Source organism: Oryx dammah, unplaced genomic scaffold (assembly GCF_014754425.2).
Source record: "Oryx dammah isolate SB20612 unplaced genomic scaffold, SCBI_Odam_1.1 HiC_scaffold_2, whole genome shotgun sequence".
Taxonomy (NCBI): Eukaryota; Metazoa; Chordata; class Mammalia; order Artiodactyla; family Bovidae; genus Oryx; species Oryx dammah.
Genome location: NW_024070186.1, coordinates 74,411,024 through 74,423,945, shown reverse-complemented (window position 1 = coordinate 74,423,945; position 12,922 = coordinate 74,411,024). Strand labels below are relative to the sequence as shown.

The following is a 12,922-nucleotide window of genomic DNA, read 5'->3' as shown; positions in this document are numbered from 1 at the left end:
TATATATGGAATTTAGAAAGATGGCAATGATGACCCTGTATGCAGGACAGCAAAAAAGACACAGATGTGTATAACGGACTTTTGGACTCAGAGGGAGAGGGAGAGGGTGAGATGACTTGGGAGAATGGTATTGAAACATGTATAATATCATGTAAGAATCGAATTGCCAGTCTATGTCCTATACAGGATATGGCACGCTTGGGGCTGGTACACGGGGATGACCCAGAGAGATGCTGTGGGGAGGGGGGTGGGAGGAGGGTTCAGGTTTGGGAATGCATGTACACCCGTGGTGGATTCATGCCAATGTATGGCAAAACCAATACAGAATTGTAAAGTAAAATAAAAAATAAATAAATAAATAAATAAAAAAGTAAGCCTAAAACAAACAGATACCCTGACAGTAAGGAAAAGACTTCTATGAAGACAAATTGGGAGGAGAAAGAAAAAAGAAGGTTGGAGGGAGATTAAGTGGCCTCATCTGCATATTTGTAGTCAAAAGATATCCTTTAAAACTCACAAACTTAGAAGTAGAAACATTTTTAACAGTATAAAAGATAATGGTTAAAATCTGGTACAGAGGAGGGGTTGAGGAGGAAGAAATAAAGAAAATTATGCTAAGGAGGAAGAATAAAGAAAATTATGCTAAATTCAACAACAGAAAGGACCAATGCCCCCCCACCAAAAAAAATAGAGGATGACGGGAACTATACAATAATTACAAAGGTAATCAATGGAATAAAAGACACAATCTTAAATATCATAAGTACAGTAAAGTGGTAAAAGGTTATCTTTTAAAAAAATAAAAACAAAAAATATTTGTTTTAATTCACCTAAGATTTTCAGATTGAAATCTGAAAAAAACAAAAATCTAAAATCTTTAAAAAAAGCCAACCCTCAAACTCCATGCAAAGAAAAACAGGATTGTGATCAGATTAAATGTTGTTTATCAGCTAAAGTAAAATTCAGGCTAAAATGGTATTGAGTAAATAAACCATCATGAATATAAATTTCCTATTTCTATATGCCAAATTACAACATGGTACATTCTATATTAGATAGTGCTGATGCTCCTAAGGCTTAGAAGATGGAACGAAAAAGAGAAAAGAGCACTGTAACAGGGCACTTTAATTCACTTCTCACTGTCCACGAGAAACTGGGTGGACGAAAAAAGGGCAAGGATTTAGGATATCTAACAATTTTTAAAAATCTGACTGATAATGAACTACTTATTCTCTGTGAAAACACACAAACCACTATATTTCAAGCACTGATGGAACACTAATGAAAAGTGATCATACATTGGGCCACAGACACACTAAAAAAAACCCTAAATAAACTCCAAAAAGTAGAATTAGTACACAAAACATTATCTGATTCCCAATACAAAAAAACTAGAAAGAAATCATACATCAGAAAATAAATGTTCTTTCCACCTAAAAAATAAACCTTCTCTAAAACTCTTCAAAGAAGGAATACTAACCACATTTGAAGATTATAAAGTCAATAATGACAGTGGTACATACTGAATTGACTCTTTACTGACTCAGCCACCAGGGAAACCCATGAATGCCGGAGTGAGTGACCTATCCCTTATCCAAGGGAACTATCTTATCCAGGGGAACTACCCGACCCAGGAACTGAACCAGGGTCTCCTGCATTGCAGGGAGATTCTTTACCAGCTGAGCTACCAGGGAAACCCACTGAATTGATAGCTTTAAAGAAATCTATAAATTGACATTTTTAGAACTCCAACATCAGCAAAGCATACATTTTTCTTAAAGACACAGGACATTTACTAAGATAGGTGATATATTTTAGGCCATAAAGCAAGTTTCAAATTTAAAAAGATTCAAGTCATACAAAGTATGTTCTCAGACCACAATGAAATTAAATCAGAAATTAACAAAATAAATAACAACAGAGATGACATCGCTATAGATTCTCCAGATATGAAAAGGGTAATGAAAATGTCATGAGTTGTTGCTGAATGATGAAACTTAGATGAAATGGCTGAATTTCTTTAAAAATAGAAAATATCAATGCTCACTCAAATAGAAATAGAACTACATAATCTTCTAAAATGTGCTTTAAAACTTTCCTACAAGGAAAACTCAAGACTTTGATACTTTCAATGGTAAATTTTATCAAACATTAAAGGAATAAATAATATCAAGTATTATAATAATTATTATTAAAATTAACTCTTCCATAACATAATTCACAACTAATTCTATGAAGTCAGCATAACTCCAACACCAAAACCACGCAGGCATCACAAGAAAACAAAACAGATTACCATTCTTTATGAACACAGATATTCACATTAGAAAGGACAGTATCTTATAACCAAGCGGATTTACCTAAGGAATGTCCAGTTCAGTCCAGTTCAGTCGCTCAGTCGTGTCCGACTCTTTGTGACCCTGTGAATCACAGCACGCTAGGCCTCCCTGTCCATCACCAACTCCCGGAGTTCACTCAGACTCACATCCATCGAGAGAGGGATCAAGACCATCCCCATGGAAAAGAAATGCAAAAAAGCAAAATGGCTGTCTGGGGAGGGCTTACAAATAGCTATGAAAAGAAGCGAAGCGAAAAGCAAAGGAGAAAAGGAAAGATATAAGCATCTGAATGCAGAGTTCCAAAGAATAGCGAGAAGAGAGAAGAAAGCCTTCCTCAGTGATCAATGCAAAGAAATAGAGGAAAACAACAGAATGGGAAAGACTAGAGATCTCTTCAAGAAAATCAGAGATACCAAAGGAACATTTCATGCAAAGATGGGCTCAATAAAGGACAGAAATGGTATGGACCTAACAGAAGCAGAAGATATTAAGAAGTGGTGGCAAGAATACACAGAAGAACTGTACAAAACAGATCTTCATGACCCAGATAATCATGATGGTGTGATCACTCACCTAGAGCTGGACATCACTCACCTAGAGCCAGGAACATGAAGTCAAGTGGGCCTTAGGAAGCACACTACAAACAAAACTAGTGGAGGTGATGGAATTCCAGCTGAACTATTTCAAATCCTGTAAGATGATGCTGTGAAAGTGCTGCACTCAATATGCCAGCAAATTTGGAAAACTCAGCAGTGGCCACAGGACTGGAAAAGGTCAGTTTTCATTTCAATCTCAAAGAAAGGCAATGCCAAAGAATGATCAAACGACCACACAATTGCACTCATCTCACACACCAGTGAAGTAATGCTCAAAATTCTCCAAGCCGGGCTTCAGCAATACGTGAACTGTAATCTTTCAGATGCTCAGGCTGATTTTAGAAAAGGCAGAGGAACCAGAGATCAAATTGCCAAAATCTGCTGGATCATTGAAAAAACAAGAGAGTTCCAGAAAAAATCTATTTCTGCTTTATTGACCACGCCAAAGCCTTTGACTGTGTGGATCACAAGAAACTGTGGAAAATTCTGAAAGAGATGGGAATACCAGACCACCTGACCTGCCTCTTGAAAAACCTATATGCAGGTCAGGAAGCAACAGTTAGAACTGGACATGGAACAATAGACTGGTTCCAAATAGGAAAAGGAGTACGTCAAGGCTGTATATTGTCACCCTGCTTATTTAACTTATGTGCAGAGTACATCATGAGAATTGCTGGGCTGGAGGAAGCACAAGCTGGAATCAAGATTGCCAGGAGAAATATCAATAACCTCAGATATGCAGATGACACCACCCTTATGGCAGAAAGCAAAGAACAACTAAAGAGCCTCTTGATGAAAGTGAAAGAGGAGAGTGAAAAAGTTAGCTTAAAGCTCAACATTCAGAAAACTAAGATTATGGCATCTGGTCCCATCACTTCATGGGAAATAGATGGGAAAACAGTGGCTGACTTTATTTTGGAGGGCTCCAAAATCACCGCAGATGGTGATTACAGTCATAAAATTAAAAGACGCTTACTTCTTGGAAATTATGACCAACATAGACAGCATATTAAAAAGCAGAGACATTACGTTGCCAACAAAGGTCCGTCTAGTCAAGGCTATGGTTTTTCCAGTAGTCATGTATGTACGTGAGAGTTGGACTATAAAGAAAGCTGAGCACCGAAGAATTGACACTTTTGAACTGTGGTGTTGGAGAAGACTCTTGAGAGTCCCTTAGATTGCAAGGAGATCCAACCAGTCCATCCTAAAGGAAATCAGTCCTGGGTGTTCATTGGAAGGACTGATGTTGAAGCTGAAACTCCAATACTTTGGTCACCTGATGCGAATAGCTGACTCATTTGAAAAGACCCTGATGCTGGGGAAGATTGAGGGCAGGAGGAGAAGGGTACAATAGAGGATGTGATGATTGGATGGCATCACCGACTCAATGGACATGAGTTTTGGTAAACTCCAGGAGTTGGTGATGGACAGGGAGGCCTGGTGTGCTGCGGTCATGGGGTTGGAAGGAGTCGGACACGATTGAGCCACTGAACTGAACTGAATTAACAAATGAAAAGATAATATCAAACAATGAAGAAAGTATATCTGACAAAATTCAACATCCATTCATGAAAAAGAACTCAGAAAAACAGAGGGAAATTTCCATGACTTCATAAAGAGTATCTGCAACAAATATGCAACTAACATTACACTTAACAGTGAAAAATCAAATGTTTTAACTCTGAGAAGAAGGCAAGAATGTCAGCTCTCACCAGTCTTATTCAACACGGGAATAAGTTCCAGCCCTAGAAATACTGCCCTGGAAGTTCCAGCCATAGCAGGGGCAGTATCGGGGGTGGTGGGGGAGAAGGCACATATTAGGAAGAAAAAAATAAAACCGTTCCTGTATGTGGATAACATGGTTGTCTACATAGCAAATCCCAAGGAATCTACACAAAACTTCCTAGAACAAAGAAGTGAGTCCAGCAAGATTGCAGGATACAAGATAAACACAAAAACCAACTACATGCTATTAGTGAACACATGGCCACCAAAATAAAAAATTCAATCCCATCTACAATTGCAAAAGAAAAGAAGGGAGGAGGGGAGGGAAGGCAGGAGGCAAACTGACTAGGTATAAATCTAATAAATCATGTACAGCAATCATACTGGAAGATTCAACATGGTAAAGATGTCAATTCTGCCCAAATTGATAAATATGTATAATATATTCATAATTTCTATCAAAATCCTCACAAGGTTTTTTGTACAGAGAACAATATTATAAAATGTATATGGGAAAGAAATTAGAATAGCTGAAATAATTTTGATATGAAAAATAAAGTGGAAGAATCACTTTATCCAATTTCAAAACTTACTGTATATAGCCATAGTAAGCAAGACTGTGGCATTGGGAGAAGTACAGACACATAGATCAACAAAACAAAAGCAGAACTGAGAAATAGACCCGCCCAAGTACACCCAACTCATTTTTTACAAAAGGTGCTAAAGCAATTCACTAGGGGAAAGATAGCTTTTTCAACAAATGATGCCAGAGCACTTAGACATTTATAGGCCAAAAAATAAAAATAAACCCTCAATCTAAGTAATGTAAAATTTAACTCAAAATATCACAGATTTAAGTATAAACACGAAGCTGTAAAACTTAAAAGAACACACAAGGAAAAAATCTTCAGGATCCTAGGTTAAGCAAAGAGTTCTAGACATGATGCCAAAGCATAAAAGAAAAAGAAACTGGACTTCATCAAAATTTAAAACTTTTGATCTTCAAAAGGCCCTGCTAACAAGTGTAAAAGGAAAAGTTACTGACTGGAAGAATCATCTATTTGACAAAAAACTAGAATGTAGAATACATTTTTTAAAAAGTCTAAAATTATCAAAACTCAACAGTAAAATGGAAATCTAATTAGAACATAGGCAAAACACATGAACAAAATTTGACAGAAGTTAAACCACAATGAGATATCACTACACATCTATCAGAATAGCAAAAATAAAACTGAGAGTGACTTCACCAAATACTGGTGAGGACATGGACAAACCAGATCATTCATATATTGTTGCTGAAAATATAAAATGGTACAACCACTCTGGAAAACAATTTGGTAGTTTCTTAAAAAAAAAAATTAAACATGCAGCTATTGTATAATCCAGCAATTGCACTCTTGAACATTTCTCTCAGAGAAATGAAGAAAGCTTATACAAACTTATATACAAAAGTTTATAGCAGCTTTATTTTTAACAGCCCCAACCTGGAAACAATGTAGATGTCCTTCAGCGAGTGAATGATTAATCATACTGTGGCATGTCCATCCATACTATGGAATACCACTCAGCAATAAAAAGCAACTAACTACTGACAGATACAACCACCTAGATGAATCCCCAAAGAATTAAGATGAATTTTAAAAGGTCAGTCCCAAAGGTTACATGCTAAAAATTCTATTTACATAGCATTCTTGAAATGACAAAATGATAGAAATGGAGAACAATTAATGGTTGCCAAGGGTTAAGAGATGGGGGGTGGGGAGAGTAGTCATGGCTACAGAAGGGCATAATGAGGGATGCATGTGGTGATGATGCTGTTTTGTGGTATCTTTACTGCACTGGTCAATATCCTGGTTAAGTATTTGTACTATAGTTTTTCAAAATGTTCCCACTCGGAAAAACTGAGTTAAGAGTACAATGGATCTGTTTACATTAATTTTTGCAACTAAATGTGAATCTACAATGATTCAAGAGTTTCCCAGGTGGTGCTAGTGGTAAAGAACCCCCGTGCCAATTCAGGAGACCTAAGAGATGAGGGTTCGATCCCTGGTCAGGAAGATCCCCTGGAAGGGGGCATGGCAACCCACTCTGGTATTCTTACTTAGAGAATCCCATGGACAGAGGAGCCTTGAAAGCTACAGTGCACAGGGTCACACAGAGTCGGACACAAGTAAAGTGACTTAGCACGCATGCACAATGATCTAAACATTTAAAATTTAATTAAAAGAACACTGCTAATTATTACAGAAATGCAAATCAAAACTACAGTGAGATATCACCTTACTCCAGCCAGAATAGCTATCATCAAAAAATCCACAAACAATAAATGCTGGAGAGGGTGTGGAGAGAAAGGAAATCTCCTAAACTGTTGGTGAGAGTGTAAACAGGTACAGCTACTATGGAGAACAGTATGAAGGTTCCTTAAAACTAAAAATAGAACTGCCATATGAACCTGCTGGGCATATATCTGGAGAAAAACATGACCCAAAAGGATACATGCCCCCCAGTGTTCACTGCAGCACTGTTTACAATAGCCTAGAAACGGAAGCAACTTAAGTACCCATCAGTAGATAAATGTCTTTAGAAGATGCAGTTTATATATATAATGGAATACTACTCAGCCATAAGAAAGAACGAAATAATGCCATTTGCAGCAACATGGATGGACACAGACATTGTCATACTGAGTGAAGTCAGACAGAGAAGGAGAAATAATGACATCCTTTATATGTGGAGTCTAAAAAGAAATGATACAAATGAACTTGCACAACAGAAAGGGACTCACTGACTTAGAAAATGAACTTATGGTTACCAGAGAGAAGAATGAGAGGAAGAGATAGTTAGGGAGTTTGGGGTGGACATGTACACACTGTATTTAAAACGCATAACCAACATATACCTACTGTATAGCACATGGAACTCTGCTAGAGAAAGACCACTTGCAACAACAAAGACACATCACAGCCAAAAATAAACAGACAGATATACATAATTTAAAAAGAAAAAAGAAAAAGACCAGTTCTTCTACTGAAGCAAAACCCTCAGTCCATCCAGCCAGACCTGTCTACACATGCCTCACTATGAGATATTGGGAGATTAAGGACCGACATGCAAACTCCAAGTCCTTCTGCCTGTGCTGTGTGCTGCTTGCTTATTTGATTGTCTTGCAACACAGACACTGTGAGCAACATCTGCTTTACGCAGGAGATTCCTCTGAGTCTCAAAAGCATACAAGGCCATCCCTGAGAAACAGCTGAATTTTTGGTCTCCAGAATTTTTAAGAAGTAAACATTTTTCTAATCTCTTCCTCAAAACACAGCCCTATAAGTGATCAAGTGACCAAAGAAGATTGTTTCTCTTATTAGATATCTGTGTATATTTAAGATTAATTTTAAAAGACAATATGGATATGTGACTTACATGCTGAGCTGACAGAAGACCTAAATTTAAGCATGTCAATTGTCTGACTGAATAGATCATTTTATTGCATTGTGACTGTCTTACCATCTGCCAACTAAAGATATAATCTCTGGCTTTCCCTATTTCATGGGGATGATGTGAAAAGATGAGATAGTAGATGCAGATTCCTTTGCAATATAACTAGAGCAATATAATTCTCATAATTTATATTCTAAAAATCAATCAGGCAATAAAAAATGCATTGTTTGATAATGATTCAAAATCTTAAAGTCTAGAATATATATGTACACCAAAGCAGATACACATACCTAAACACATACACATCTCAGATAGATAGATCAACAGATCAATCCATCTCTGCAGGTGCTCAGAATTAAACAGGTGGTATTCCAGTATTAGTACACAAACACCGTGAACAGCTATATATAAATAGCTCTCTGTATGCATAAGTGTGTATATGTATTTTTCCTTCTTTTTTCTTTTCAGATATCATTATAACAAAATAATCTAGTAAGGAAAAAAATCTGACTCCCTACAACCAACATTTTTAAACAAGCCTCAGAGATAAAGCACTGTGCTGGACACCAATAGTGTTTTTCCTTCTTCAGATCATTTCAGGGAAGCATGAATTAGACAAGGAAAGCTTTCCTGCTTCATCCTACATTTAGCTTTTAGTCCCTGTCCACTCTTTGGCATGAACTCTTAATACAAAAATAAATGCCAACGGCTGCAATAACAAAGGCCTTGAATGTTCTTATTGACATGGAAATGTAAAATGAAACCGGGAAGGGAGCCTGGTAATGATTAACGTAAGGTTTCACTTTAAAGATATTTTTAAATTATATAACTTTTCAAATCTTTTTAAGGTTGATTCATATTTTTTAAATGCTTTGGGTTTATTTAACCTCTACTCTGTAACATGAACAAACAAAGATAAATGTAGCAAGATAAAATAACCAAAAATACATGAAAATGCTTCCACGGTTCACTTGGCAGCTTCAGAGTTGGAGAACACTGTTAACAGAGAACTCAGATACCAGAAAAGCCAAAGGGACAGACTGTTTCTGGAGTTAGCTGTGTTGACTACTACTGAGGACCAATAAGATGAGGAATAAAAGGGCCCAAGATCATTCAAATATGATTACTATGACTACCCTAAAATGAATTCATTTGTATTTTCACTTTTGTATATATTTTAGTATCTTCCTAAAACCATATTATTATTTAGGTCTTCTTTATTGCAAAGTGACCTAGCTGACAACATACTGGTCTGAAATTTTCAAAGAATAAACTGCAAGGTGTATAGAATAGGGTCAATGCTCCCAAGTCAAAGAGGCTGGGTGCCTACTGTGGTTTGATTTACTGTATGATACTACGCAAGTTATTAAACCTCCCTCTGCGTCTGTTTATACTTGTAAGCATCTGTAAAATGGAGATAAAGAATAATACCTAATCCTCAAGTGTGTTATCAAGATTAAATGAGATACCTGCCAGGCACATAGCATACAATAATATTAGTCATGACTATCGACATTTGTGCTGCAAAGGCTAAGTTTTATTCTCAGTTCAAACCTCCCAGACTTAGACTGAAGACAGCTAGGTTTAAAATATATTTAAGGCAAACACAGTATACAAGATAAATTCATGTATTTTTAAAAATTCCTTCAACAAATACCTATCAAAATCAAGGGCACTAAACCAGATGCTGGGAATACAGTGGTGAAAAGATTGAAAAATGGTCTCTGAACTCATACAAGTCCGTAGTCTTACAAAGTCGACCTGGAGAAGACTGACACTGAATGAGTGATTTAAGTGGCAATTTTTACAAAGAAATGAATCTACCAATCTGGAAGTCAGAGGAAGTGATGTTTAAGCTGGCACCTGAGAATACACAGTAGCTAAAAAAAAAGGGCGGCGGGGGGAGCATTTTTTATGCATAGAACACACCATGGGCAAAGGCTCTGAGTCAAGAAAGAACAGGAATACCAAGGATCTGAAAAGAACTCTGAGGTATGAAAGGGATACAGAGAATTAGGGGAATACAGGCAGGGATAGATCACACAGAGCCCTAGAAACCACCTGGGAATTCAGTCTTTACTGTGAAATGAGAAGCCCTTAAGATATTTTAAAATCCTGAGAGTCTCATGTCTAAACGTAATACATTTCTCTCTGGCTGTTGTGTGGAAAAATGGTCTCTAAAGTACAATAAGACTATGTACAGCAAGATCAATGCAGAGGCTATGGTAATATACCAAGAGAAGATTGATAGTGATGTGGAACAGGCCAGTGGTAGACTAGACAGAATGATTAAATTGGAGGAATAGTCAAGACGCAGGAAAGGGAACAAGTCAAAGACAAGAACCATTCAATTTACTTTAGGTGGACATGGATCCAATCACTAAAACAGGGGTCATCAGATAAGGTTTTGAGAAGAAATGTTCAGAGCCTGGTGGGCTGCCATCTATAGGGTCGCACAGAGTCAGACACGACTGACGTGACTTAACAGCAGAGGCAGTTCATGAGTTTGAAATAAAAGTGAAAATATTAGTCTTCAGTCATGTCTGACTCTTTGTGACCCCATGGACTATAGCCGACCAGGCTCCTCTGTCAATGGAATTCTCCAGGCAGGAATACTGGAATGGGTTGCCCTTTCCTTTTCCAGGGGATCTTCCTGACCCAGGGATCAAACCCAGGTCTCCTGCACTGCAGGCAGATTCTTTACCATCTGAGGCACCAGGGAAAACCCTCATGAGTTTGAGGCACCTATAAAACATCCAAGTGAAGATGTAAATGGACAACTTAACTATAGGGATCTTGGAACTCAGAACAACTTAGGTTGGAGGTAATAGAAAGATAGCTATTTACCTATGTCACAAGATAAAGTAATGATTCTTAAACTTCCAACATGCTGATGAATCATCTCAGGGGCTGATTTCAAATCCTGGTCATCAATTTCAGAGAGCCTAACTCAGCAGAACAGGGAAATAACTCAAGAAAAGGCATTTTTAACATATACTCTCGAGTGACAGACAATATCTTTAGAATGAACAAAGAAAGACATTAGTAGCAAGAGAGAGAGGAAGGAAAAACCTGCAATGTATGATACCAGAGAAGCCATAGAGACAGACTTGTTTCCAGAGTTGTTAACTGTGTTGATTGCTACTGAGGACCAATAAGATGAGGAATAAAAGGGCCCAGAGAATTCATAGACAAGGAATGAGAGGGAGGTGACGAGACGAAGACAGCTATGTGTGGCTCTGTTGAGACTGTACAAACAAGAGGCATAATAAGACTATGGGAGATGGCGTGGGGCAAAGAAGGGATTTGTTTGCTGTGTGACTTTGTTTTAGGAGCTTCCCTGGCAGCTCAGACAGTAAAGAATCTGCCTATAATGTAGGAGACCCAGGTTCGATCCCTGGGTCAGGAAGATTCCCTGGAGAAGGGAATGGCAACCTACTCCAGTATTCTTGCCTGGAAATCCCATGGAGAGAGGAGCCTGGTGGGCTACAGTCCATAGGGTCACAAAAAGTCAGACACGACTGAGCAACTAACACTTTCATGCTTTGTTCTGGGGATAAGAAAGACAGCCTAAAGAAAAGGCAAGGTTCAAGATGTATGAGACAAGAGAACACTTTAATTCTCTTTGATCTTACTAGCTATTGTGCAAATAAATTATAATTATAGGTTCAAACCTTTCTTAGACAAATAAAAGCCAAAGCCTGTCAAAAACATCATGAGATCCAAAAGCTATCTTCTGTAGTTAAGACGGGGCAAATATTGATTCATCTTTGGAGGAAAGCAAAAATACTGAATGGTATTATCCATTCTGATGCTAAGGAAAAAGTGAGGCACCTTCTCAAAGGTAAAGATTAAAACTGAGACAGCAGGCATGAGTGCCACCTGCTGGTAAAATGTAAATGCTCAGTTTGTTTCTTTTGTTTTTTGGCCATGCCACAGGGCATGTGGGATCTCTGTACCCCAACCAGGGATCAAACCTGCACCACCTGCATTGGAAGTGTAGAGTCTTAACCAATGGACCAACAAGAAAGTCCCAATGCTCAGTATTCTGACTGAGATAGAATCTAGTCTCAGGAATTTCAACTAATTGGATTACTGGTTACCTGTTTCAAATGAGTTTCTTGATAATGATACTGAAGTCTCAGATCTTCCCACTCAGCAAAACAGTCTTTTATAAACACTCCTGTTTCAATGTTATTCTCTCAAATCATCCCACCTTCGCCTTCTGAAGCATGTACATTACCTTATGTAAAATAGATGACCAGTGCAAGTTCTATGCATGCAGCAGGGAACCCAAAGCTGGTGCTCTGGGACAACCCAGAGGGGTGGGGTGGGGAGGCGGATGGGAGAGGGGCTCAGGATGGGGGACACACGTGCACCTGTGGCCGACTCATGGTGATGTGTGGCAAAAACCACCACAATATTGTCATAATCCTCCAATTAAAATTAATTAATCAAAAAAATCTCCTAGTTAGCTGGTCATCATCCCTTTACTTCAATATATTCGACAGTAGGAGGCACACAGTCCAAGACTTATTACATAATCATTAGATGATTTAAAACTGAACTAGACCTTCTCCTGATTTCTACCCACTTATGGGCTTCCCTGATAGCTCAGTTGGTAAAGAATCTGCCTGCAATGCCGGAGACCTGGGTTGAGAAGGTCCCCTGGAGAAGGAAAAGGCTACCCACTCCAGTATTCTGGCCTAGAGAATTCCATGGACTGTATAGTCCATGGGGTCACAAAGAGTCGGACACAACCAAACGACTCTCACTTTCACATTCTAGCCTTGCCTCTGCTGCAGTACAATAAATCTCCCT

At 38.1% G+C, this 12,922-nt stretch overlaps 1 protein-coding gene and 1 long non-coding RNA gene across 4 annotated transcripts in view; one reads left to right on the top strand and one right to left on the bottom strand.

The window, feature by feature from the left end:
- VPS8 (VPS8 subunit of CORVET complex) overlaps nt 1–12,922 on the bottom strand; it is a 300,505-nt gene that overhangs the window by 217,812 nt on the left and 69,771 nt on the right. The gene's annotated exons all lie outside the window — the stretch shown is intronic.
- On the top strand, nt 7,151–10,060 carry LOC120872203. The gene is made up of 3 exons (XR_005723200.1): nt 7,151–7,229; nt 9,937–9,945; nt 10,050–10,060. It is a non-coding gene; the product is annotated as an uncharacterized LOC120872203 (long non-coding RNA).